The sequence below is a fragment of the Eptesicus fuscus genome, chromosome 3 (genome assembly GCF_027574615.1).
Source record: "Eptesicus fuscus isolate TK198812 chromosome 3, DD_ASM_mEF_20220401, whole genome shotgun sequence".
NCBI classification, from domain to species: Eukaryota; Metazoa; Chordata; class Mammalia; order Chiroptera; family Vespertilionidae; genus Eptesicus; species Eptesicus fuscus.
The window spans coordinates 1,890,477-1,918,462 of record NC_072475.1 but is presented as its reverse complement, the minus strand read 5'-3'; the positions used below and the strand labels follow the sequence as shown (position 1 = coordinate 1,918,462).

The following is a 27,986-nucleotide window of genomic DNA, read 5'->3' as shown; positions in this document are numbered from 1 at the left end:
ACACGGCATGAGGAAGGTTAAGTCACAAGAGGGCTGAGAACGCCTTCCTGTTCGGGCAGGACGAGGAGAGTAACTGAACCACAGGAGCCCAGTAAGCAGACGGAGAGAAGTCGAGGCAGGCGGCCGGGAGGGGCGGCTGACGGGGAGTGACCAGAAGCCGGGCGGGACCCATCCGGCTTCGAAGGCCAGACCAGCTGGAGACACAGAGGCAGAGGGCGGAGGAGCATCGGGCTGCGGACAGTGGGTGGGAAGGTACCTGGGAGGCGAAGGACCGCAGCTCGAGGCGCAGGTGATGGAGTCAGGCAGGTGACCAGAGTCAGGCAGGCGCCCGGGGTCAGGCAGGCGACCAGAGTCAGGCAGGCGCCCGGAGTCAGGCAGGCGAGGCGCCGATGGAAGGGAGCAAAGTGGCAGGGATGTGCGTAGGTTGGAGCGTTAACCTGAGAGGCAGCGGTTCTCCGTGCGGCCCCCGGACCCCGAGGTTCCCAGGAGCCTTCAGGGATCTGGAAGGTCAGTGTTATTATCCAAGTCAGAGCCAGGCACTGCTCTCCCTTCCCTGTCTGTCTGCTGGCCCTGATACCATCACCGGGCGGGTAGAGCTGCCGCCACCTCAGCAGGGCACCGAGCCGCTGGCGGGCACTGGATTCTCCGCTGCCACACGCTCATCCAAAAAGTCTCTCCGGCCCCCCAGTGTGGCTCAGTCGCTGAGCGTCGACCTATGAACCAGGAGGTCACGGGCACAGGCCCAGGTTGTGGGCTCGATCCCCAGTGCGGGGCGTGCAGGAGGCAGCCGATCCATGATTCCCTCTCATCATGGATGTTTCTATCTCTCTCCCTCTCCCTTCCTCTCTGAAATCAGTAAAAATATATTTTGAAAAAGAAGTTTCACTTCAGAATGTCCTTGATGAGTCACCAGGGAGGATCACTGCATCACAGGCCCAGCTGGGAGGGTGGTTAACGTCTGACGAAGGGGCAGGAGGCACAGGCACCGCACGGCGGGCCGAGGCCTGGTGACTCAGGAGACGCGCCTGCGCAACAGGGCTGCGAGCTGAGCTAGCGCTTTTCTCCGGAAACGCTTTCCATCTAGAAGAGCAGCATCCGGAAAGCCATGGCTATTCAGACCTGAGTGTCCGGCAGACGGTGGCTCATAAACGAAGTGAACTCGTTGCTTCAAGAAAAATAACTCACAGTACTGGGTGCTAATGATAAAATTTGAGCTTTTGAGTGGAAATTAGACATTTGGAAAAGTTGTTTCAGCCATTTGTGAATTTTCTAGTAAGGTAAGTGGGGGCATTAACAGGGTTTTGTGATACTGTTTAGTGAAATGTATCTGCAGGAGCTACAGAACTCCGCAAACCAGTGTTTCCCCAATAACCAACCAGTACACGTTACAGACACCCCCCTGGGAAGACGTCCCTCAGACTGCAAGATGGAGCAATAGATTTTACTGCAACAGAACAGGGAAAGCTCACTCATGTGACCTCAGGTTCCACACTGCAACTAACCCGTACGACACCGCCAGGTTAAGCTTTGGTATAGTATCAAAGAATAACCACAACTTTCTGAAAATGCCGTTAAGAGACTCCTGCTTTCTCCCACTACATGTCTGTGAGGACAGATTTTCTTCAACTACTTCAACCCAAACACGCAGCAGGCTGGCGGCGGGGCAGACACGGGACCCGCCGCTTCTCCTCAGGCAGACGTTACAGAACCTACAAAATGTACATGATGGCTCTCTGCTCACTAAGTACTTTTTGTTTTGTAAGACAGCTTTCATTGAAAAACTGTTACTTACATAAGCATGAAATGGGTTAATTACAGACAATTTCAATAAATTTCTCAAGTTTTCATTGTTAATCTGACAAACAGACGGCTAAATGCACACAAAGCAGCGCTCCTGCGGTCCGGTCCTCCACGACGTCGGACGGTACAGGCCCGCGTCCTGACCCCACGTCTGAGAGCGCGGCCGCGGGAGGGGGGCACGGGCGGATGCCGTGACGCAGCACCTGACCGCGCACCTGTGACGATGCGGAGGCAACACCCAGCGCATCAGGGACCCAGGCGGGAGCCGCAGCCGAGAGCCCGCAGTGACGTGGAAAGGAGGCCCCTGGGCTAACCCCGGGGAGAGGAAGAGGCCTGGACTCAGTGCAGGGGCAGAACCGGCAGGTCGGAGCCAAGGACCCAGGCTAGCGGGCTCAGCTGTCACTGCCTGGCCACCCACCGGCGTGGGACAGGTACCGAGTCCATGCTCTACAGTCAGGCGCCGCTTAACCATAGGGATACGTCCTGAGAAATGAGTCGTGAGGCCCATTCGTCGGTGTGAGGACATCACAGAGAGCCCTCAACACAAACCGAGGACGACAGCTGCTCCACATGGAGGCTGCACCGTCCAGCCTCCCGCCTCCCCCCCCCCCCCCCCCCCCCGGCTAAGAGCTGTAAGCAGTTACTGTACAAACAACGGGAGAGTAAATGAAGCACAAGAGACCACGATGCCATCGGGAGACTCGTAAACACGAGACGCAGGAGGCTGCTGCCCGCTAACACGGCTGCTGTTCACAGCAAACTTCTTTTCCTAACGATAAACAGTACAGTAAGCACATAGCCAGTAACACGGTCGTTTATGTCACTATCCAGTCATGGCACTGTGCACACGGCATGTGCTGTGCCTTTATGTACCGTGAGCACGGGATGTGCTGTGCCTTTATGTACCGTGCGCACGGGATGTGCTGTGCCTTTATGTACCGTGAGCACGGGATGTGCTGTGCCTTTATGTACCGTGCGCACGGGATGTGCTGTGCCTGTATGTACTGTGCACATGGCATGTGCTGTGCCTGTATGTACTGTGCACATGGCATGTGCTGTGCCTTTACACGACTGACTGGCAGCGCAGCAGGTTCCTCTACCCCAGCATCACCACGAACTGCACTGCCATGACGTCACTAGGTGATGGGAATTTTTCGGGTATCATACAAGTGGTCCATCACAAACAGAAATGCCACTCTGCAGCCCTGGCTGTGTAGAGGCATCTAGACACCCACAGTCAGAGGCTGGGTGCTACCAGCAGCTCTGCCACCACCTCCTGGAGTTAATGCAGACTCCAGCGGCAGGGCTCAGTCCCACCTGATGTCAGCTACACCCTGAGTATCCGCAAGGTACCAGGCAGATTACAAATTCCAGGCATCCCACGCCTGCCCCCCAGGTTCAATCCTTCATTAGAAACGACTCAGGCCCTGGCCGGTTTGGCTCAGTGGATAGAGCATCGGCCTGTGAACTGAAAGGTCCCAGGTTTGATTCCGGTCAAGAGCACATGCCTGGGTTGTGGGCTTGATCCCCAGTGGGGGACTTGCAGGAGGCAGCCAATCAATGATTCTCTCTCATCCTGGATGTTTCTATCTCTTTCTCCCTCTTCCTTCCTCTCTGAAATCAATAAAAATATTCTTTTAAAAAAAGAAAAGAAAGAAACAACTCAGAAGTCAGGAAAGCGCGATACTAGGGCTCACACTTTTACTGTAAAGGACACAACTCGTGAACAACCACGTGGGAGAGACTCAGGGAGCCGGTGCGGGCGGGCAGGGTTTTCACGGCCTCGCGGCCTCTGTGCCAGCCGCTGCCCACCTTCCCGTCCCTAAGCGCCCACCACACCAGCTGCTCCCCTCGCTGCCCTGGGACTTCTCCATGGGGCACCACCGAGGCCTGTGAGTGCATCGCTGGCCATGGGACTGAACTCCAGCCCAGTCCCTCTCCCCTCCCAGGTGGCGGTGGCAGCTGGGGAAGGCGGGGGGCGGGGGGGGGGGGGTGAAAGTCGCTTCATTAGCAGAATCTCAGGTAAGGTCTACAGGGCTCCTCGGAATATCAGACTCCTATCACTCAGGAAATTCCGAGGGACTCAGGGGGCTCGGAGTCCGGAACCAGAGACAAAGACAGCCCCATATTTTGTCTGTGAGGCCTCAGGGTGTCGACAGCAGGTGCTCAGTCAGTCGCTGAAAGAGTGAGCAAAAGGCTGACACCACGATCAGCCACCGAAATGGAACAGGCAGAGAGGCCGGCGGGCGGGCTGAGTTTTGGACACCGGAGTCAGGAGCCCAGGAGGACAGCAGCGCTGAAGAGCTGGAGCTCAGAAGGAAGGACCGCGCCCGGGGGCCCAGGTGACGGGCTTATTCCTGGAGCCAGACTCTCGGGTGGAGGTGACTGTCCCGGGAGACAGAGGGTAGGAAAGGCAGGGACGGCGACACTAATGGATAACGGCTCCTCAGCGGAGACAGTGAGGTCCCAGATATGAGAGAGGGGAGGGAACAGTACAAGGCACAGAAAACCAACAAATCAAGTGTTTCTACAGAAGAACGTGCTGAATGTCACAAAAAGGTCACGAAACAACTGCCTGGGAATCACGGAGGGCCGGGGCAGACTTCACGGCGGCGGCTCCCGGTTCCCGAGTTCAGCGCAGGAGGAATTCAGAGCCGCGGACTCAGCACAGAGGAGGGCTGTCAGCGTGCGAGGCGAACGCGCACTCGGGAGAGGGCCCGCAGGCTGCTCAGAGAGGAACCGCGGGCTGTGCGGGCGCAGGAAGCACGGTACAGAGGCGACAGCAGGGATCTGGGAGACGGGTTCGGGGTGAGCCCAGGACAAGCTGCGGTGCCCACAGACCCCCTGGTTGCAGGTCTCAGGGGCCTAGAGCTCAGGAGAAAGAAAGCAGAGACACAGCCTGGAGAAAGAAGGCAGGGGCGTGTCTGAGACCCAGCACTGGGTCCTCTGTCTCAGGGTTTTTGTGTTTTCTGAAGGCGGGCATTTCAGGCGAGGTCTCGGGATATAGGATATTTATCAGCTTTCCAGGTGTGTCCTGGAACATGCTGATGCTTCAGCCCTGCTGGTGTGGCTCGGAGGACTGAGCATTGGCCTGCAAACTGAAGGGGCTCAGATTCAATTCTGGTCAAGGGCACGTACTGTGCCTCGGCTGCAGGCTCAGTCCCTGGCCCTGGCCAGGCACGTGTGGGAGGCAACCAGTGGATGTCTCTCTCTCTCTCTGTCTCTCCCCGTCCCTTCCACTCTCTCTAACAATCCAATGTCCTCTGGGGAGGATTAACAACGAAGGGAGCATAGAGATTAATCTCAGTCAGTGTCACCTTCGAAGAACGCCACTGAAGAGGCGCCCAGGGCCAGAACCACCGCCGTCTGCCCAGCGTGGTCTGCGTGCGCAAGGTTACGACCGTGAGGTTTATTATCTGGCTGTAAACTGCTCGGCCACTTTGTTCAGCTACCTGCCTCGGTTTCCCCATTCCACTTTGCCACAGGGAACGGGAACAAAGACAGCCGACACAGACGACTCTCAGAAACATGGCTGAGAGGCAGACAGGAGATGCCACAGTCCGAGAGAGCACGGGGTCAAGTGAGACGACCCTGGGCAGAGGTGAAGGAGGAGCAGGGCACAGGACCCGGACCCGGACCCGGGGGACAGAGATGAGCCCAGCTCAGATCGGGCGTTAGAGGGCGCACACCTTGTTCTCAGCCTGCCAGGCCCTGCATGGTCGGACCTGCCTCCCTCTCCCATTTCTCGGGGCCGCACGTGGCTTTCTTCTCAGGAACACTGTGGCCCTTAGGCCCCCGCCTGCTCCGGTGCTGGCCTCAGCCTGGACTCACCTCCCCCCGCCTCAGGCCCCCAGCCACGGGACGCCGCCAGCCGGCAGGTCCTCCTGAGTGCTTCCTTTGTGGGCTTCCCGCGGCGGGGTCGTTTGTGCGATGGGGCAGGGGCAGGAGTGAGGACAGGGACTGTCACCACGCAGCCGTCCAGCAGGATACAGCTGTGGCACAGCCGGAGGGACGCGCCCAGAGAACGGCGCCAAGTCTCAGGCCACAGCGAAGGACAGACCGAGGGCCAGGGACGGGACACCTCCTCCTCCTCCCTCCCATCCCAGAAGCCCAGGGGAAGAGGGAGGAAGAGCGTGGCCCCCACAGGAGGCAGACTCGGAGGCGGGGTGGGGAGGGCAGAGGCGGGTCCATGGCTGAGGAGGGAGAGGCTGAGAGGAGCAGAGCTGAGCACAGCCAGCAGGAGGGACCAAGCCCACGCTGGGGCTCGCCAGCTGCGAGCAGCACAGAGACAGGAAACAGCACAGCGCTGACCGGTCTGGATGGAGGCTGCGGCCAGAGTGACAGGACAGCAGAAAAGGAAGGGCTAAGTCATCGGCTCGGCCCCAGCTGCAGAGAGAGGGAAGTGAACCGGAGGAAGCTGGCCTGAGAGGAAGGAAGAAGGCCCAGGAACTAGTTTCTGGAAGGAATCGCTGAAGTCAAACGTGTGAAACCAATGACGCGGCAGATACGGACTTGAAAGTCAGCGCAGCATGTTCTTCAAGAGACACAGCTCTCCACCTGCTCTTACCCGTCCCTGAGAGCGGAAGTCAGACTGGCCATGCCCTCTGAGGAAGGTCAAGTTGCTGTCTTTCCTGGAGCCCGATTGAAAACAGAGCGAACGGCTGCGGAAAGGTGCCCCCTCCAGCTCCCGCTGGCCCAGGGCCGGGCACCTTCTCCCAGCAGCTCCCGGGGCCTGAGGTTAAGAAGCCCCGACCGGGGGCCCGGAGAGACGGCGGCACAGGGGAGGCACTGAGAAACCTGCACTTAGAGCAGCAGCACACGGCGAGGTAACGGCCTCAGTCCGCACCCAGGTGACCCAACAGCACAGCTGCGTCGCCCCCACTTCCTTCTGTCCGCAGCGAGCATGTCAAACGCCGGGCCGCCGGCCGCGAGTTTGACATGCTTGCTCTAGAGCAGTGGTCGGCAAACCGCTCTGTTGACCAATGAGTTTGCCGACCACTGTCATATACTCCCCTTTACCTCTTTGCACACAATATGCCACAATTGCCTAATCCTCACAGCTCCCAACTACACGGTAACATTTAGTCTAGTCCAGTGGACGGCAAACTCATGAGTCAACAGAGCGGCAAACCGCAGCTCTAGAGGAATCACCAAATAGTAAAATGTATTATTTTAAAATTAATAGAAACAACACAAATTCTGTGGGCAGCACGTAGAGCATTTAATTTTAAAAAGCAAACTTTACTGAGGAGATAGTTTTTTATTACTTTGATTTATTGTTTTGCTTTATTAAAGGATATCGTTTAAAGGGGCATACTGTCAGGTCAGGAAAAGTGTCAAGGGTTTCCCTACCTGTTTGGCTCAGTGGATAGAGTATCAGCCTGCAGACTGAAGGGTCCCAGGTTCGGTTCCGGTCAGGGCACATGCCTGGGTTGCGGGCTCGATCCCCAGTGGGGGGCGTGCAGGAGGCAGCCAATCAGTGATTCTCTCTCCCTCTCCGAGATCAATAAAAACAAATTTAAAACAGAAAAAGAAGGGTCCCATCGGCCCTCCCCACAGGAGCACCATACAGGGTGAGTGTGGACATGTGTGCTGTCTGCCCAGAATCCCTGCTTCTGGTAACTGATCCCCCTCTCCCTCTTCTCTGGATTCCAGGAGTTTAGGTACTGACCTCGCCGGCTGGTACAAAAGGTGGACCCAAAGGCCCACACAGCAGTCAGAGTCCCGATTTCCCGGGCCCCGGTGATTAGTTCAGGCACGTGATCAGCCAGGCCCGAGAGAGCTTGGACTTAGCAGGTACGAGAGGCAACCCATTTCCATTTTTCTTAAGACACCTGTGCTTTTTCCACTTGCAAGTGAGAAGTTCAGCAAATACAGCGATGAATAAGGAAACGGTGGCACTGAGCTCTGTCCTCTCTCCCACAATCCTTCTCTTCCTGTCCCTTTCCTTTCCTCCCCTCCCACCAGCTCCTGGGGGGGGTGGGCTGCTTACACTCAGCACACGTTTTATGACGTTGCCAGGAGGCAGACACTAACCTAAGAGCGCGCTGACCCAGGTAACCTACACTGCAGTTCAATCTCCTGACAGTTAGAAACTCAGGCTGAGAGTCTGGCGTCAGAGAAGGAAATGACAGGCGCACGTGGTTCGAGCCCGTGTCTTCTGTGGGGAGGAGCTGGAGGGAGGAGTGTGTGGGTTAGAGGACAGTTCAGGGATCCGTGGGGGTCAGACAGAGGCTCCCAAAGGCCCCCTTGCACGGCCCCCGCTTTGACCTTGGTTTTCTCATCCCCAGCTTAATAAGGAACTGTCCCCAAGTCCTTTCAGACTTTTGCTGAGTCTGGAGTTTAGCAGAACTTAGGAGAATGAAGCTGAATTTCGGAGCTGACAGGGTAACTAGCACCCACCACTGCTGCGGGCGTTCATGTCCACGAAGACGTGGAAAATGACGGGGGAGCCCTAGAAACAAGTCACCTTTTACAAACAGGAAAACAACGTAAGGTCTTGGAAGGCGGAGATCCCGCCTTGGTTCAAGGCCAGGTCCCCAGGGCCATGGGCACTCACACCTCACGAGCACAGAGCCGTCAACGGTGACGGGTGTGCCACGGTACTGCTTGCCCTCAGCCTGGGGGATGGCGCCTGCATTAGGACCAATTACCAGGTGCTAAGGCGGCACCACGTTATGATGTTAGCATGTTGAGAAGCACTGAATCGGTGAGCGATGCGCTGCTGGGACTAAGGATTCCAGCAAGGTGGCTGGCTGCCCAGTCATCTGTCAGGTCAATGACCGTTCACTAAACGTTCAGGCTCGCTGGTAGCATCAAACCCTGCAAGTTCAGGCAAACCAAAGATGGCTGTGAGATGGGTTGCCCAGTGCTGGGACGGGGCAGGAAGCGGCGCAGGCGGCCGGGAGAAGGCGGGAGGCGGCCCCAGCCTGGTAACGCCCGGCCTTGGGCGGGAAAGGCAGCAAAACTGACCGGGCCGAGGCTGCCAGCCGGAAGGCAGCAGGGCTGTTTGACCCCCGGGGTGTTTCAGAACTGTGACCCACATTAAACCCAGATTTCCTATTAACCCGTTTCCAGGTTTCCAGCTTCTTCCGAAGAGCGAGAAGGGGTGGTGGGACGGGTGTGCCTTGGCCACAGCGTCGGGCTGACGGGCCTTCCTGGCCCCCGGGGGCCCCCGGCGGCCCCCGGCAGTGCCGAGTCCCAACCTCCTTCCTGTGTCCCAGACTAAGCCCCTTCCCAGCCCTCACCTCGGGTCATTAGACAGGCTGACCCCTCCCGGCGAGGAGCGGTCATTATCGGGGGCAGAGGGGCGCCGGGCAGAGAGGGGCGCCGGGCAGAGAGGGGCGCCGGGCAGAGAGGGGCGCCGGGCAGAGAGGGGCGCCGGGCAGAGAGGGGCGCCGGGCAGAGAGGGGCGCCGGGCAGAGAGGGGCCGGGCAGAGAGGGGCGCCGGGCAGAGAGGGGCGCCGGGCAGAGAGGGGCGCCGGGCAGAGAGGGGCGCCGGGCAGAGAGGGGCGCCGGGCAAAGAGGGGTGCCGGGCAGAGGGTGCCGGGCAGAGAGGTGCAGGGAGGCGCCGGGCAGAGAGGGGCGCCAGGCAGGGGGGCACCGCGCAGAGAGGGGCGCCGGGCAGGGGGGCGCCGCGCAGAGAGGCGCCGCGCAGAGAGGCGCCGCGCAGAGAGGGCGCCAGGCAGGGGGGCGCCGGGCAGAGAGGGGCGCCGGGCAGAGAGGGGCGCCGGGCAGAGAGGGGCGCCGGGCAGAGAGGGGCGCCGGGCAGAGAGGGGCGCCGGGCAGAGAGGTGCAGGCAGGCTCGTTCCCTTCCCTGCTCCGTATTCCCAAACATTTCTTCAATAAGCTGCTTTTTTTTAATAAGCTGCTTTGTAGCCGGACACTTTTAAATCGCCAAATCGCAACCGCAATGCCACTCCATTACCGAGCTCAAAGCAACGCTGACGACGGGCCTGCGGCTGAAGGGACTGAGCTGAGGCAGTAACGGGGGGACGGGCTGCAGGCGGGCACCCCCCACACACACACACACACACACACCCACACACTGATCAGAGCACTTTCCCGGAGCGAACCGCTTCTGCGGACACTCGACTCAGAAAACAGCTGCTTTAAACTTCATTCCATATATTTAATGTTACGTTCACCGAGATACGTAGACAGAACATCTCCTATTCACAACCTCAACTAACGCAATGTTAAAAAGTTAAAATACCTCCTCATCTTTGACACTGTTTTATTTCATTTGATAAATAATACTAGTAGTTTATGGGGTTTTCTTTTCCTCAGAAACTCGGAAAGTTGACCCAAATCGCCATTCATCTCACGCCATCGGAGACCTCAGAGGTAAACCGTGTCACCCTCACGGGAAGAGAAGGTGCGGGCGGGCAGGGTGCTAACCTGCGCAGGGACAGTGCAGTGCGCTCAGCAGTTCTCTCCGGTCCCCAGCCACTCCCTCCCACAGGACCCCAGAGCGGCCTCCTCAGACACAGCACACCATGGCCCGCGTAAAACTCACATCGGCTTCCTGGTCACCGACTCTCAGGGCCACCGCCCTGTCCCCTCCCCTCACTACGGACCCCGTGGTCACTGACTCCAAAGGCCGCCGCCCTGTCCCCTCCCCTCACTACGGACCCCGTGGTCACTGACTCCAAAGGCCGCCGCCCTGTCCCCTCTCCTCACTACGGACCCCGTGGTCACTGCACTTGGGTGACTCTGGCCTCCAGGCAACCAGGTCCTCAAACACCAATCTACTCCACACACCTGAGTGCCCAGCACCGGGCCGGTCCCGGTCCCGGGAAAGGCAGGGAGCAGCGGAGACCGAGCTCCTGCCCCCCAGAGCTAACCCCCAGCACCCCCACTGAGGCCCTCCCTCCCGACTTAAAGAATATGAAGCGGCATCTGAAGTGACTACCTGTGGCGTCTGCAAACAAGCAGTGTCACCTCAGAAAGCATATCCCTGTTTACTGAACCTCCGTAGTATTGATTATTGACAAGTAACATTAATAAATAATGTTTATTACTGTTTACAGGTGAGAGGGAGAAGGGAAGGAAGGGTCTGTCACTGAAACTCGCTCTAGACCAGGAAGGGCACTGGGTTTGAACCCATTGGTCAAGGTCTCTCCACTGCTGGCCACACGGCCTCTATGTCAGTGACCAAAATGCTCTACCCCAGCTCTGCAAGGACGGAGCTGCTGAGGGTCCAATCGTTCCAAAAGCTGAAAGAGTCCTTGCTTTTAAAGTCAATTATTGGTGAGCTAAAACGGCAAAAATAAAATAAAATCAATTCTTTTACGTTTACAGCAGAAAGGGTTGACTTTTGTAAAACACTGATCCACGATGGAGAGACTTAGAGACAGCGCAGAGGAGTGGGTGTTGTTTATCAAACAGCTTCCAGCACAACACCCTGCTCTGGACACAATAAAACTGCGCAGGAATCTGTCCGGGAGAAGTGATGGCCCTATACACGCACGCACACGGGCACACGCACACGCACACAACCCATGGCTCCATGGCATCCTGTTCCCACACTTTCACCCGGAGTCAGCGTCTCCGTCACCGGCTGTGTGCAGCCAGGCGCTGCCTTCCTTCCCGGCTGCAGCCACCCGTGTCTTGCATTCACGCCCGGACACAGAGGACTGCAGACCAACTGCGAGGGCCAACGAGACCATCGCCAGCAGAGAAAACAGAGAAAATGCTCCCCGAGCCACGGGGACGAAAGCATGCCCCCTCCCCAGGAGAGGAGGCGTCACTGTACCCACCAAGGATCAAGAACCGCCAACCGGCTCCACTGCGATGACCTTGTAGTTTTCACATTCAGATTCGGGTGACTCCACAGCTCAGCCACCCCCTCTGAGAGCCGGGCTCCGGGCTCTCCCATTCCCTTAGGAGAGAAACTACTCAGTGCCATTCGTATTCAGTGCCACTTGGCACGGCCTTGGGGAAGCCTGCACCTCGCAGTGAGCAGGGGGTGGTGAAAGGCCCAAACGGAGCCGGCAGCAGACAAGCTCAGGCCAGGGAGCTGAAGCCAAAACCCTTTCCCAGCGCTCTCTCCGGGCAATGAGCTAGCAAGACACACTGCCAATCACTCATTCACCAGAAACACTGGAGAGCTCATTTAGATTCACTTGCTTGAAACTCACCTTGTTAGAGGACTGCAAACATTAGTCACAAAACAGTAATGCTCTTTGAACATCATTCATTAGTTTTTAATCATCTATTATTAATAAACAACTACTTATTAACAAGTCTTTTTCGCACGGACCTCCCAGTGGATCGGAGCCCTCTCTCCGGTGTGGCCCTCGCATTCCTCAACTGAACTGCCACAGGCGCCTTCGGCTCCAAACTGGGGAAGGCAGACAGGCGGGCAGGCTCCACCGTCTCCCCGTCACCCCGTCACACTCCTGTCCGTGGTCATGTTTGCAAGGCAAGTGCACACCACGGCGCTGCCTCCCAGGCCCGCGGCCTCCCCCGGACCCGGGCCTGGCCGCCTGCTCGCCCTGCAGGGCGCACCCAGCTGCTGAGAGCTGAATGCTCAACAGTGCAGGAGGCTGACCTGGGAGCTAAGCTATGGGACCAACTCCTCAACAAGAGGGCGACAGACCTGTGCTCCGCCTGATCTATAAATTAGTGCTTACCAGGGAACCTCTGGGTTATTCCAGAACAGAAACCAGGAATGAAAAAGTGCCCCGATCCCTACAGAGCATGCCCGGGAAGCAGGCAGCCCAGCGCTGTGACCACGAGGTCCGGGCCCGGGCCCTGGAGCTAAAGCCTGGGCGGCTACTTGCTGGCTCTAAGGGACTTCACTGCTGCCTCAGTGCCAAGGTGTGTTCAAAGCAGGAGAGTTCTCCGGACACGGAATGAACTGGCAAAAGACTTGACCAATGGTGGCTACCTCTCTTGTAAGTGTACGAATCTTCTGACTTTCCACATCGCACTACTAGGCAGGTCACATTAATATCCCATTCTTCTTCCTAAAAATAAAAATAACTCACTAGGCCTGTCACTGGCTAACCATTCGGAGAAAAGGAGGGGGAGAGAAACCAAACTCGGACACCACAGTAAGAATCTAAGCTGCTACGACGTTTCTAAATGGCAAACTGGAAATATGTATCAAAATCCTTAAAACTTAGCAGGTTCTTTGATCCTGCAAATCCACTTCTAGAAAGTTCTCTAAGGATAAAAACCTCACAAGTATATACAGAGCAGAGGTGTGTGTAGGGGTGGAGAGTCACTGCTGAGTTATGGTAACAGTGGGGCAGGGAATAAACGAATGTATAACAAAAATAAACTGGTTCGGTGATCAAAGCTCCATACAATGAATGTTCAGTTACTAAACTATTGTAACTGATAATACAGATTCAGATGTTAAGCAAAATCAAAAAAACAGGCTATGAAATAATTATACATGTATATAGCAAGAGCCCATATTTGTTACCAAAAAATTATATATTAAAAACTACACACACACACACACACACACACTCAAAAGGATTTGATGTTTGATGAGATATGTACTCAGGTAGTGGACTTATGAGCAATTTATAGTTTTCAACTTTTTACTTTTCTATATTTCAGTTTTTCTACCATAAACATGCCTTTCTTTAAAATACCAGGGATATTAGCTGATCATCATAAACAAATTATTAGTTTGGTTCTCAAATATACGATTAAGCTGAACGGATGAAAGTTGGTTGTCTTGAGTACTTAGCAGTATATAAACTTTATTATTCTTCCCATTTTTAACTGAGGAAACTGAGGCATGGAGGGGTCAGACGATGAAAGTCACAGACTATGTGTGGTCAAACCCAGTGCTCTGGAGGCTGCGCTGTTAACAACCCAGGGCCCTCAATCACATGATCAAAGCTGTTCCTTGTGGGGCCCATGCTATACTCCAAACAGTGGTTCTCAACCTTCCTAATGCCGCGACCCTTTAATACAGTTCACGTTGTGGTGACCCCCAACCATAAAGTTATTTTCTTTGCTACTTCATAACTGTTATGAATCATAATGTAAATATCTGTTTTCCGATGGTCTTAGGCGACCCACAGGTTGAGAACCGCTGCTGTAGAGCCTAAGACTATCGGAAAACACAGATATTTACATTACGATTCATTAACGGTAGCAAAATTACAGTTATGATGTAGCAACGAAAATAATGTTATGGTTGGGGGTCACCACAACATGAGGAACTGTATGAAAGGGCCGCGGCATTAGAAAGGTTGAGAACCACTGCTCTAAAAGAAGGAAGTGATGGTCATATTAGTAGAGAAAACAAAATTGGAAAATGTGCCAATTTTCTGTGTTTTTGGAAACCAATTCTTAGAGCATTATGTTGGGCTTATACAGCTTACAAAGTGGTATTCTGACATAGTGATAACATAGTCATTGACCACTACACTGGGGCTTAAGTTTACATTTGGAGTCTCTAAGCAAATGTGTTGGGAGGCGTCTTCTTCCCGGCTCATCACCTCCAGCACTCTGTCATGGGAAAGGCTGTCTCCTCCCAGAGCCAATCAAGTTTCCGGAAATGCCTGGGGAATAGTACTTGTGGATCTTATTTCTGCAATCAGTGCTACTAAGTGATAAACATAACTTTACAAGTAAAGGTTTTAAAATGTGGTCTCACTGCAATGTAGTTCACTCATAAACTTCAGTGAGTTCCTCCAGGCACTATCCTAGGCGCTGGGGATACAATGATGACGCACGCGCCTGCCCTATGGAAGGTTTAGTGCGCAGGTTACACATCCGAAGGTCATCCTTTTCATTAGCAGCCTAAGGTGAAAAAGCACTGTTACTCGAAAAACTCGCTCTATCCACTCCGAGAGACAGGTTTGAGGAGACTCAGTGAGAAGGAAGCATACCACCACCTGGAGTCTGGTTCTGAGGGGAGATGACAAATACCCGCATTCTGAACCAGAACCTCAGCTCAGGCAGCTGTAAGCGATCTGAGGTCCCGGCTCGGAGAAACCCACCAGCAACGAGAGCCACTCAGAAGGGAATGGCCATTCAGAAGACAAAACTCCACAGCGGTGGAATTTGAACTGAGTAATAAACCCAACCCTCTTGTGATTAATTCATTCTCTGCCCTGGTAATTGACAACTCCAGCAAATTAAAAAGATGGGTTAGAGTAGAGGAATTTATCAGCACCTCCTCTGAGCCTCTTACAGGAGAGTTAAATTTGCCTCACTCTAGGCATTTGGGGAAAAGAGAAACTTAAGTAGAGGTCTACTACCGATATTAGAGATAAGCATTCAGAAAAAGAAAATCGTGAGTCATCTGAAAGAAAAAAAAAATGCTAAGAGGGACAGACGTTTTGCGGAACTACCACCACTCGTGTTATGCCCCGTTTCACAATGCCTGGTATCTGGACAATCCTCAGGTTCCAAAGTACATCACAGCCTCGTCCGTTCCTCTCCTGCTCAGGCAGTGATAATGGTTTTGTGACCGCACCGCGTCCCGCAGCAACTTCAATGCACTCACGCTTAGATTTAAAAATACCTTTAAAGAAAAGTTCCATCAGAAACTCCTCACTGGAGCTACTTAAAGGAGTTTTACAAATAGTTTTAATGCCATCACTCCTGTCCCATATTTCTCAATGTAGATTACTTAAAAGTTCCTGGGTTCTCATCAAACCTCCCACAGGCAGAATTCAATATTTTCTCTTTTTTTTAATTTATCTTTATTGTTGAAAGGATTACAGATGTCCCCCCTTTTTTCCCCTCTGACCCCCACTCTCAATATTTTAAGACAATATAAATGTTTCAAGTAAACTATTAAAAGGAATTAAAAGAAAAATATAGTTCTCAGAAATAGAAATCATAACTTTGAGGGGTGTTTAAGCACCTTAAGTCATCTCCTAACAAGGGCATCCCAACCAACACACGCCTATTTTAGAGGTAAGCGGAGCACCCCATCAGCCAGCTGGGCCCCGTTCCTGCCCCCAGACCGGGAGATCGCCCCGCCTGCCCCTCATCTGGTCAAAGGGATCAGTGGTGAAGCTGCCGCCCCGCGGACCGGCTGCCTCCCCGGGTGCACCCAGTGGTGCGGCATTTGTCTTCATCATCCACACGTCTCATCGGACCTGTTTCCAGGATCGGTGCGCCCCGGACCGCGCCGCGCAGGGCGCCGGCGGACGGGCACAAAGAAACGCGTCTGCCGGGGTCGGGCGATGTCAGCCGGCGCTGCCTGGGCGAAGTTCCCGGGAAACTTTCCCACCGGAGGCTGCCGGCCCTCCGCCGCCTCCCGCTGCAGGGAAGCCCGACTCCGTCCCTCCGGGCCCAGCCTCCGCGTCCGGCTCACACAAAAGGGGCCCGAGGACGTGCCCACCCAGCTGTTCGCGGACCCAGCGGCAAACCCAGCCCTTCCGCGGCGGCTTCCATTCCGGGGGTTCTGGTCCCAGCTCCCCGTTCCAGCGAGCGGAGCCCGCAGGGTGCTCCGGTGCGCCCGGGGGCCCGTGCGGGTGCGCGGGGACGGGAGCGGACACCGGGGACGCGCTCCCGGCGCACGGAGGGGCCCGCGGCAGCCCGGGGCGCGGAGCGGCCGGCCGGCGGCGCCCCCTGCCCGGCACGCACCGGGCTGGGCCGGCGCACGAGGAGCCGGGACCCGAGGCCGGGCTGAGGCGGGCGGCGCGCGGCCGCTCCCCGCGGGCTCCGGATCCCGGGAGGCGGGCGGGGAGGCGAGGCTTGGCCGGCGCGCCGCGCTCCGGCGGCCGAGGGCAGCGAGGTCAGCCCTGAGGGACCGACCGGCTGCCCCCCGGCCCCCCGGGGAGGGAGGGACCCCGCCCGGCCGACAGGGGCGGCGGACACCCATTCAACCCAAAGCCCGTTCCGCGGCCGCCACCCCTTCCGCGCGCCGCGGCCCCTCGGCCTCCGGGCGCCCGCCAGCCGGCCGCCCCCGGGAGGATGGGAAGGACGAGGCGAGGGGCGCCGTGGCCGCGCCTCCCGGGCGCGCGGCGAAGGCTGAAGGGCGGCCCTCGGGACGGGAGCCCCGGGCGGCCATCGCGCCGACCCCCGCGCGGACCCCCGCCCGCCGCGTCCCCGGCCCAGGCCGCCGAGCAGCCCGCTCCTCACCTCATGTCAGGGCGGGTCCGCGCTGCCGCCCCCGGGACAAATCAGTGCAGCTCGCTCGCCGCGGGGAGGGACGCCGGAGCCGCAGCCCCGCACACCATCCCCGCCCGCCCGCCTCTCCGGGCGTCCCCGAGTCCGCGAGGGGCTCTCCCTCGCGAGCCGCCGTACTACGGAGCAACCAAGCTGCGCGCCTCCCGCTCTCCGCTCCTCTCTACCTCCGCCGCTCCCTCCCTCGCTCCCTCGCTCCCGCCTATCTGCTCATCTCGCTCCGCGGCCTGCCCCGCCCATCCACCCTCCGTCCCCGCCCACAGGTGGGTGGGGACACACAGCCTGCCAATCGGAAGAAGGGGTCCGCGCCTCCTCACCGCCCCTCGCCTCTAGCACCGCCCACCTAGGGAGCCCGTAGAGGGGAACCAATAAAGATGAAAGAGGACGGAGTGACATTCCAGTAAACCAATCATCAAGCGCAAAGGAGGCGGGCACAAGATTCTCCTTCCCCGCCCCCTTCCAGAAGGCGTAACCACAAGCTTCCGATCTGGGATCAGTGCGTCTGTCCTTTGGCATGCGAGACACTAGTTAGGATGCATCCAACTAATCTGGTTAAGGAAGATTTTAAAGAAGAGGATAACTAAGGCGAAAAGGAAGGCGGTATGGCAAACGGTTGGAATGAAAAATGGTGTGGTCTTTAACTGAAATTTGCATAAAACGGACTACAACGTCACCCATTTATTGGTAGCCCCTGTGAGCAGAGCATGCCGGGAGATGTAGTTCCGAGTTCGGTTGCTATGGCGGTCTCGACAGCTCCGGGAGTCCGGGAGTGACGAGCGGCCTGGCCAATGGGAGTAGGGCCTGGGCCAGCGGGGGCGGGCTCTCTGCAGAAGGACTCGGAGGTGGCGGTGGCGGAGGGGCAGGCCGTTAGAGCCTCTCGGAAGCAGGTGAGTCCCGGTCAGTGCGCCGTGTGTCCTGGGAAACGCGGCTTCGGACCAAAGATCGATAGACGCCCCGCGTAACCCTCCAGCTCCGGGGCGGATGGAGGTTCGCGCCGCACCCCAACCTCAGATGCCCTCGGGCCCGGGCCTAGCTGGCGGAGCTGAGGCCGTCGAGGGGCGGGGAAGACTGGATCTGCCTGGCGATTTCCTGGTCCTTCCTTACAGGTCTTCTCTCTGTTTGCATCTCGCTCCCCCTTTAAAGGAGCAGAAGTCTGCACGTCCCCTTCACTGATCCCCACCTGCTTCCCCACCTGCCGCATTTTGTCCCCGTAATTTGAGTTTCTTTTTCTTTCTCCCCGACTCCTGCCACCGCTTCCCACCCCTTCACTTTCCTTTTGGGAGCAGGTACCTAAATGAAGCAAGGCCGTTCGCATTCCTGTGACTTTAGGGCCAGGACGCCTCTTCAGCCAAACAGCTGATACCCTGGAGCCAACGTGAGCACCACCTCGCCGCACGTTCCGGCGCAGCTGGGGTGCAGGGGGGTGGGCGGGGCTCCCAGGTGCTGATTCTCCATCAGCTCTGTCCAGGCAGGGAGAAGGCGAGCCACGGCTGTAACTTTAAATTTGGTGATATCAATATTTTTTAAAAAACATGAAAAGAAGCACGTGAAATTAATTTTAATGTTTTATTTAGCCCAGTATTTCCCCAAAAAAATTATCATTTCAACAATAAACAAATATTTTTCATTGAGATAGTAGGCGTTCTTTTTTCCTTATTGTCTTTGAAACCTGATGTGTGTTTACATGTACAGCACATCTCAATTCCGACTGGACACAGCTCCAGGGCTCCTTCGCCGCCTGTGGCCAGTGGCCACCCTATTGGGCCGGCAGATCCAGGTGACACAGTTGTCCCCTGCGGGAGCTCAGAGGTGTCCAGGCTCGGGTTGCATGTGACCAAACCCTTTGAGATGGGCGTCAGGACCACGCAGAGGTTCTCTGCCCAACTTACAGAAGTAACAGTAACAACAGCCAGCCCTTACTGAACGCTTGTTTTAGAGAGTGCTTTGCATATATCATTTAATCCTTATTGCAACCCGTGCCATAACTGCTACCTCTGGTTTATAGATCTGAAGGTTAAAATTAAGTAGCCCAGAGTCATATAGCTAGCAAGTAGGAGAGCCAGGATTCAGACTCTCCGTTATGATTTCTAAATCCTACCTGTCAACCACTCAGGGTACAGTTTCTACCTTTTGTCACTAATTTCATGTCATTGCTCCAGGTTATGCCAGGGGATGAGTTGTTCAGATTTGAAACAAAGGATTCCCTGTAGAAGGTCAAGTTGCCTGTCAGTTGCACTGAAATATTTTGGTAGTTTTACAACTCTCGGTGCTGTGTATTCAAAATCAAAGTTCTGGACTGAAGAGGGGTGTTAAACATGGAGATATTTAGGCTTCTGGAGAGGCACTATACCTTGGGCAGCAGTATTGTGTCTTGATTCATTGGTGTACCTCCATGAAGATGGGAAAAGTTAGGACTTCTTAAAATGTTTCACTATGGAATCATGGTGTGTTTGGTTTTTGGTGAAATCACTTTTTAATTGGTAAAAATTAATGATTTCTTGCTCATGTGAACTTCACATAGAATATTTCAAAGACAACTTTACTAGTGATTTTTCTAGACGCAATGAACTTGGAACTAAGGAGAGGTTTTGTGAATAGAAGAGTAAAAATACATATAGCCACACATGCTAAAATATGGTATTTTGCAAAATAATTTTCTTCTAACTTTATACATTACAATAAATTTGACATTTTGTAGATTATTTCTCTCGATTGTGAATTTATTAGTAAATATTTAATCAAAATTGCAATTTCTATCTTGCATCTGAAGCAAGAGATGGTTTCATTAAGATGCTGTAGTGAGGTCAGGTGGGGCAGCTCAGCTGGTAAGAGCGTCGTCCTGATACACCAAGGTTGCAGGTTCGATTCTTGTCAGGGCACAGACAAGAATCAACCTATGAATGAGGCATAATAAGTGGCACAACAAATTAGTGTCTCTCTCTCTCCCTCTCTCTCTCTCTCTCCTCTCTCTCTCTCTCTCTCTCTACTGTCTTTTCTCTCCCTCCTGTCCTCTCTCTCTAAAATCAATCAGTAAATTTTTTTTAAAGATTCTGTGGTGAATTGAAAAATTAAATAGGCATTTACAAACTGCAATAACAATAGTGGAGAAGACTGGTGAAGTCCGTTGGGAGGAGGGAAAGTGGGGTAGAGACTGGAAGATCCCTCAGTGGCTGAGGTCCCCCTCACCACCTGCGTGGTCACAGGGTCACATGGTTAAGCCAGCCTCAGGAGAAGACTGTCTCACCACATTGGTCCACTGTGTCCCTGGCACCCTAGAGGAATATGTGATGCTGACTCGTCAGATAAATGGAAGTCACGTTTCTGTTGTTCTGGGACTTACTAATTAAATGGCCCTACATTAAAAAAAAAAATAAAAAAATAAAAAAAATAAAAAATAAATAATAATAAATGGCCCTACATTGACGAGTCACTGGGCCAAAGATTTCTGTTCCTACAATAATGACCCTCCCACCCCCCAACTATCACTCACCCCCTAGAGGTACTGGCAGGGGAATGCCTCCGGTAAGAATCCTACGTGTAGGTCAGTAAATAATAAAAGTTAAGCTCCCTTGGAGGCAAGAGAGTTAATGAAAACAAGTTTTGAGATTCAGAAGTCGTTGGGAGCCACTGTTCTAGACGGACGTTTGAAACCACTCGTTGCGCAGATAGGCAGCGATTTGACATCTGCAAGCAAAAGCCTTTTTTTTATTTTTATCTTCTGCCTAAAGCCTATGTCAAAAAGGAAAAATTATCCTTTCCTAATTCTTCACCTGTCTTTCGATCTCAGGTTGTGTGAGATATAAAGATTGTGCCCCCACGCATGCAAACTCAGTTGAATGCCTAAGTATGTGGAACAAGAAATCCATGGTTCGTTCTCTCTCTCTCTCTCTCTCTCTCTCTCTCTCTCTCTCTCTCTCTCTCCCCCCCCCCCCCCCTCTCCCCCTGTTTCTCTCTCTCTAAAGTCAATCAATTAAAAAAACCACCTTAACATTAAGCCACCTCTTCAGTACAGCTGAAGATTTCTCCCTCCAGCTATATCGAGCTGCAGTGCACCCGTCCTGGGTAGCGGTGAGCTCTGGGGCCACGTTTGAGAACTGATTTCTCTGTTTTTCCGCAGCCTGGCTGCTGGACGACACCTACGCTTTCCTTGAAACAAGATGAGGGTGGGTTAGAGATCTTCCAACTGAACCCGAAGCGGGAGTGGCCACAGTATTAGGAAGTCTGTGTTGGGGAGCAGTAGAGATTTGAGGACAGAAAGAGTTGGACTTTCGGGAATTAGGTTGTCCGCAGAGTAACAGAGGATTGGAGGAGAGGAAGGCAGGAAGCAGTTCAGCGGCCGGTGGCCATAGCCCAGGCCTGAGGCGTTACACTTAGCACATCAGGTGTGCTCACACCATCAGAACATGAAATGAGCAGGAGAGCTAGAATCTCCAAAGAAAAGGGAAGGTTTATGGTCTAACTTCATGCAGAGGAGGGATTGTGACAGACTCTCAGATGCCCTTGGTGACTGAAGAATGGCCAGCAAATCGCATTTTGGAGAAAGATGAGTCCAGCTTTATGTCCTTGAATGTGAGGCTGACCTGATACTCAGAACGCTTTTGGTCTGAAGGTGCAGATAAGGAACGATCTGTAGAGGCTTCACTTACAATTATTAATAGATGAGCTCCTCGGGGGGTCAGCGTAGCGGGAGAGCAAGTAGAGTTCATGTTGCCGTTACAACTAAGAGGATGCCATTGGAAATGTCTTCCCGTCGGCTCTTTTTAGAATTCCTTATAAGATCAGTACTTTACTAACTGCTTTCTTTTTAAGTGTTTTTATAGCAAATGTTTCATTTCTTCAAAGTCCTCTGCTTTGTACCAAAAATTATTTAAAACAGGTGTCTTAACTTTTGTTTCTCCAGATTTTCTAATAGGTTTCATGTGGACCATTATAAATGTATAAAGTATTACAAACATAATCCTCAATTTGTAGATTTAAGTCCAACATATTTAAAATCTAATGTACCTGGAAAAATTAACCTACAGTTTTAACTGTAGGTTGTTATGCTTTTTATAGGGCATATCAGCCTACTTTTTAAAATATATATATATTTTTTATTTCCGAGAGGAAGGGAGAGGGAGAGAGAGATAGAAACATCAATGATGAGAGAGAATCACCGATTGGCTGCCTCCTGCACGCCCCACACTGGGGACCGATCCCTGATGGGGAATCAAACCATGACTTCCTGGTTCACAAGTTGACACTCAATCACTGAGCCATGCTGGCCGGGCCAGCCTACATTTTTAAACAGGTTTGTTTTCATTTAAACGTTTTATGTAGCACTTCTTTGTTAAAGGAAAGTTAAGAGTAGAACATAGGAGTGAGAGATGTGACTATGGAGACAGGGTCATAGAAGTGCCATGTTGCTGACTCTGAAAATGGAGAAGGGGGAAGCATTCTAAACAACACTGAGGCACGGACACGCTCCCAGGAACATACTGAGGCACGGACAGGCTCCCAGGAACAAGCTGGAATTACAACGGAAACACGGAGAGGCTTCCTGAATAATCAACGGAAAACGCACAGGAGAGAACCTGATACCCAAGGACCGAAGGTGGAGACGCAGAGACTGGTAGGAGGGGCGGAGGCGCGAAAGGGCTGGCCGGGCGCCCACAGACGGCAACTGAAGTCCCGGAGAGATATCTCAGCTGTGGGGGTGCCACGGAGAACTCGGGGATCTAATCCCCAAGCTGGGCTCCCCAGCAGAGAGCACCAAACTGAGGAGGGTACCCACATAACATCTGGCTGGGAAAAGCATGGGGTGCTGTCTGCCAGGGAGTGGCAGCTGAAAGTTCGGGCACCCTCTTAAAGGGCCAACGCACTAAACTCCCTGTGGAGCCACCCACCTTGTGCTCTGGCAGAGGGAGGGTGAAGTGGACTGGAGCTGTGAGAGCAGAACCCAGGACTGGGGCCTCGGGGGATAGAGCTCAGAAGGCAGACACCCCGAGTTTCCTGGGCTTGGTCATTCCCTCAGGCAGTGGAGGACATCTTTCCCCATAGACATCTGCCCCGCCTGGTGTTCTGGACGACAGAACACCCCCTATTGGAAAACACCTCGCCCTGAGGCCGCTTAAGAGATTAAAAGTAGCCTCCAGGCAGAAGCAATTGTTGAAAAAAAACTCACCACGCCTGAGGACAATTGCCTGGGGGTAATCCAAGTCAGAATCCTATTACAGTAGGTCCTCAGGTTACTTTGGAGATCTGTTCCTATGGGAGGGCGGGACAACGTGATTTTTGCCGTCGGAACCCACCTGCATGAGCACCTATGTCACTCACATGGAGCACATACACAGCAGTAATGAAGTGAAATAGTAAAAAATATTTAAAAGAAAGATAACAACTCCTGACCTTTACTTGTGGTAAATAAGTAATAAAAAACATAAAGCATATATGTACATAAGTCGAAATGACGGAACTTTTTTTCTTTATAAATACTGTAAATGGGAGATGGCGACGTAACCACAAAACGACATACGATGTAACCCAAGGACTGCATGTCTGTAGACAGAGGTGGTCTTCTGGAGGCTTTGAGTCTCTGCCTGATCCAATTAGTCAGAAACAGCCTTTAACACTGTCCTATACTAGAGATTGAGAGGTATAGAGGATCTACTTAAAACATAGTCACAAACCCAAACAGACAACCAAAATGAGGAAACAAAGAAACAACCCCCAAATGAAAGAACTGGTGAAGAGATAAATGAAGCAGAGATAAGAAATTTATCTGAAACAGAGTTCAGAGTAATGATGTTAAAAATGCTCAAAAGTATGAAAAAAGATATAGTAACTATGAAAAAAGAACAGTCTGAGATAAAGAATGTCATAACACAAATAAAGAACACATTGGAAGGAATACACAGCAGATTAGGGGAAGCTGAGGATCGAATCAGTGAATTAGAAGACAGAGTTGAAAACATCACTCAATTAGAGAACCAAAAAGAAAAAACAATTAAAAAACAGAAGGACAGCTTAAGGGAGCGTGGGACAATGTGAAATGTAACAATATTAGAATAGCAGGTATGCCAGAAGAGGCAGAAAGAGAGAAAGGAATAGAGAAGGTGTTTGAAGAAATAATGGTAGAAAACTTCCCTAACCTGGGAAAGGAGAAAGTCACACAAGTTCAGGAGGCACAGAGAACCCCAAACAAGAAGAACCTAAACAGACCCACGCCCAGACATATCATACATGATTAAAATGCCAAAAATTAAAGACAAAGAATCTTAAAGGCAGCAAGAGAAAAGAAAACTGTTACCTACAAAGGAGCTCCCGTAAGGCTGACACCTGATTTCTCATCAGAAACTCTACAGGCCAGAAGGGAATGGCATGAAGTTCTCCAGGTAATGGAGAGCAAGGATCTGAGACCAAGATTACTATATCCAGCAAGGCTGTCATTCAAAATAGACAGTCAAAGAGCTTTCCAGACAAAAAAAAAGGCTAAAGGAGTCCATCACCACCAAGCCAGCATTACAAGAAATGCTAAAGGGACTGCTGTAAGGGATTGCTGAGAAGAAAAAACAGAGAGAAACCTACCCATACAGAATTAAAATGGCTATAAATAACTACCTCTCAATAATAACCCTAAATGTAAATGGATCAAATGCTCCAATCAAAAGGTGTAGGGTAGCTGAATGGATACAAAAACATGACCCAACTATATGCTGTTTACAAGAGACCCACCTCAAAATGAAAGACACACACAGGATGAAAGTGAAGGGACGGAAAAAATTTTCCATGCAAATGGAAAAGAAGAAGAAAAAAAAAAAGCTGGAGTAGCAATACTCACATCCGACAAAATAGACTTTAAAAGCATCATGCTAAGCGAAATAACCCAGTCGGAGAAAGATAAATTTCATATGATCTCACTCATGTGTGGAATATAGTGAACAACATAAACTGATGAACAAAAATAGAGCCAGAAGGGAAAATATATATATACTAGACTATAATAGAAGTAATCCTGTTATCTGCAGATTTTTAATATTTCCTACAACTTTTATGATATACTATGTTAGTACAGTTTTGGTAATATTATTATACTTAGAATCCTTTTATTCTTGAAATATTAATGTTCATTGCATTATTATACATAAGGTCATTTTTCTTGAATAATTGGTGTTTATTGCATGTAAAATCATATTTAAAATCGTTTTTCTTGAGGGAAAAAAAGAACATAATTTTGAAGTTAATGATATTCATTCTTGGAAATGGCATGGTAAGTGCTATATTTTAACTTATATTTTTATTTTATAAGGTGCTCAGTTAATTTATTTCCTGTGTGCAAGTATATTTACATTCAATAAAAATTTTTTGACATAATAGACTAAGTGTTCCATTTGATCTAGACCAGTGGTCGGCAAACTGCGACTCACGAGCCACATGCGGCTCTTTGGCCCCTTGAGTGTTCTAACGCCACTTCTTCAGAATAGACTCGCCCAGGCCGAAAACCGACTTCTGCACACGGGCCACGAAGTTTCAGTCGCCCTGTACGTGCGTGCCCGCACGTGGTATTTTGTGGAAGAGCCACACTCAAGGGGCCAAAGAGCCGCATGTGGCTCGCGAGCCGCGGTTTGCGGACCACTAATCTAGACCAATGCCTGAGAGACTACTTGGGCCTTGAATACCATCCATTCTACCATTTCTTAGTGTCAAGAACTCAGTATTCCTTTTTTGGGTTTGTAAAACAAATAAGGTTTCCTCAGTCTCCTTGCTACTTTTGTAATACACTTCTCTTTCTTCCCTTTGTAATTTTGAGGATATTTTTGTTCCCACTTGGTTCTTTATTGGACCAACTAAGCATTACTTTTTCTGCCAGCCAGGCCAATTTTAACCTAAAATTTAGAGAAACGATGTAGGGTGATCTGACTAAAAATATTGGTGATTGTTACGTGTATAATACTTGCTGTAGTGCAGTTATCTGCCCAGGCCTTTGAAATTGGGGTGCTGCGGTTTGAGGGCCATGTGACTGCTGCTCTGGGAGACAGCCCACGTGCTAAGATGCAGTGGACGGAGGAAACAGTGCCTCCCGCATTTCAGAAGGAGGTGTTTTGAAATCAAGGTGTTGCCGTGTAAAGGTTCTATTTCTCAAAAGGCAACTCCAGGAGCTCCAGACTGAGCAGGAGCAAGGATTTCAGTATTTAATGGTAACGGATATTGATTCTGCCAAGCACGAGCTGGGAAAACCCACGAGTGAGTGAGTGACTCAAGCAGGGTTGTTAGTATGTAATGAAATCCAGAAGCAGGGAGCAGATGGGGTGGACTGCGTGTCACTGGGGGAGGCTGTGCAGAGGGGGCAGGGTTGAGCTTGATTTAGTCGCAGAATCTGCAGAGTAAGGACAGCGCAGTCTCAGCGAACAAGCGATGCCTGGAAGCCCTGAGACGCGTGGCCATGTGGTGTGAAGTCGTAGTGACTAGATCGGACAGGTGTGCGCTGGGAAAACGGGGCGTCAGGTGGACCAGGGCAGCGGTACTGCACCCTCGACAGCCTTGAGAGCTGGGCTCAGAGGGTCGGTTTACTGTCAGGGGAACGAACACCTAGCTGCTGTGTCTGTGCTGGCTTCTCCCTCCCCTGCAGGCACCCCAACACGCACTGACATGCACACTCAGCCCTTCTTACCAGAGGGTAGAATTCATGTCATCTGACCTAGCTCACTGTTTCAATACAGTCTGTTGGTACGTGCCACACATAACTGTATGTCTCGGATGTGTGTTCATTTCTTTCAGTCTCAGAATTTGATCGTCACGTTCTAGAGGCAGTGAGCATTGCTGACTTCACTCACTGAAAACCCTTCAGAGGCTGCGTGAGGCCCTCTGAGGGTTAACATCAGGCGGGTCCTGGGCAGGGGCCCGTACATTCGCCCTGGACCTCACGCTCAGCAGGCTTCATGCTCTGGTCACCAGCTTGAAATGTTCATCATTCCCGGGCAATTTCACTTGCACTGGGCTCTGCAGATTATGTACCAGTTTTATCAACAAGGACTTCATAGGTGACAATCCTAAGCTAAAGGACATGGGATTCTAGTTTCAGGTGGAAAGTCTAGTGTTAGCAGCGCAATAGAAAACCGTCCCGTGTGAGGGCTAAGAGAAATGACTGGGAGTTGGTAGCATCTGGTTTGTCCCAGATCAGGCCCAGCTGGCGCGGTAAGACCCTCCGTATGTGCCTTAACCTCTGTAAGACTCCGTTTCCTCCTCATAAATAATGTCATAATACTTTCACCAAGAAGCAGGTACGGAATGTTCTCAGCAGGATAATTTGTAAAAGCCCCAAACTGAAAAAAATCAAATATCTAGAGTGGAATTAATAAATAGTAATGAGTTAATGTAACAGTAATATTTTATAGCAATGAGAATGAATGAACTACAACTACCAGCACCCTGTGGGGGAAACAAACGTGGTATGGGAAAAAGAAATGGCCACAAAGGAATGTAACTTCTTCTACAGAAAATGAGACGGACCAAACGAACCTGTGCAGGAGCAGGAGCGATCCAGTATTCCCAGGGAGGGAGGTGGGGAGCAGGCGGGGAGCAGAAGAAAGACCAGCCAGCTGTGCCGCAGGGCCTCCGCACCTCCCGTGTGCGTCGTACTCATCTATAAATTCACTTAAGAAAACAGTCTTGCCCTGGCCGGTTTGGCTCAGTGGACAGAGCGTCGGCCTGCGCACCGAAGGTCTGGATTGATTCTGGTCAAGGGCAAGTACCTCGGTTGCAGGCTCCATCCCAGCCGGGCCCTGGTCAGGGCACGAGAGGCAGCCACTCGATGTGTTTCTCTCACATCGATGTTTCTCTCCGTCTGTCCCTCTCTCTTCCACTCTCTCTAAAGTCAATGGAAAAATATCCTCGGGTGAGAATTTGAAAAGGAAAAAAAAATCGTCCTGCCCTGGTTAGTGTGGCTCATTGATTAAGCGCCATCCTGTGCCCCACAAGGTCACCGGTGTGATTCCTGGTCAGGGCACATGCCAGTCAGTCAGCTGATGTTTCTCTCTCTCTCTACCCCTCCCCCTTCCTCTATCTCTAAACTAAAAATAATAAAATAGTCT

The 27,986-nt window shown here is 52.3% G+C and overlaps 2 protein-coding genes across 3 annotated transcripts in view; one reads left to right on the top strand and one right to left on the bottom strand.

The window, feature by feature from the left end:
* The window catches only part of ITSN1 (intersectin 1), a 155,536-nt gene extending 138,429 nt beyond the window's left edge, over positions 1-17,107 (bottom strand). For both annotated transcript variants that reach the window (XM_054713510.1, XM_054713508.1), the window contains exon 1: positions 16,873-17,107. The gene's annotated coding sequence lies outside the window, so the exon portion shown is untranslated. The remainder of the gene's footprint in view (positions 1-16,872) is intronic.
* Positions 17,108-17,708: 601 nt separating this feature from the next.
* CRYZL1 (crystallin zeta like 1) overlaps positions 17,709-27,986 on the top strand; it is a 31,246-nt gene continuing 20,968 nt past the window's right edge. Inside the window, exon 1 of the mRNA XM_008145730.3 lies at positions 17,709-17,804. The gene's annotated coding sequence lies outside the window, so the exon portion shown is untranslated. The remainder of the gene's footprint in view (positions 17,805-27,986) is intronic.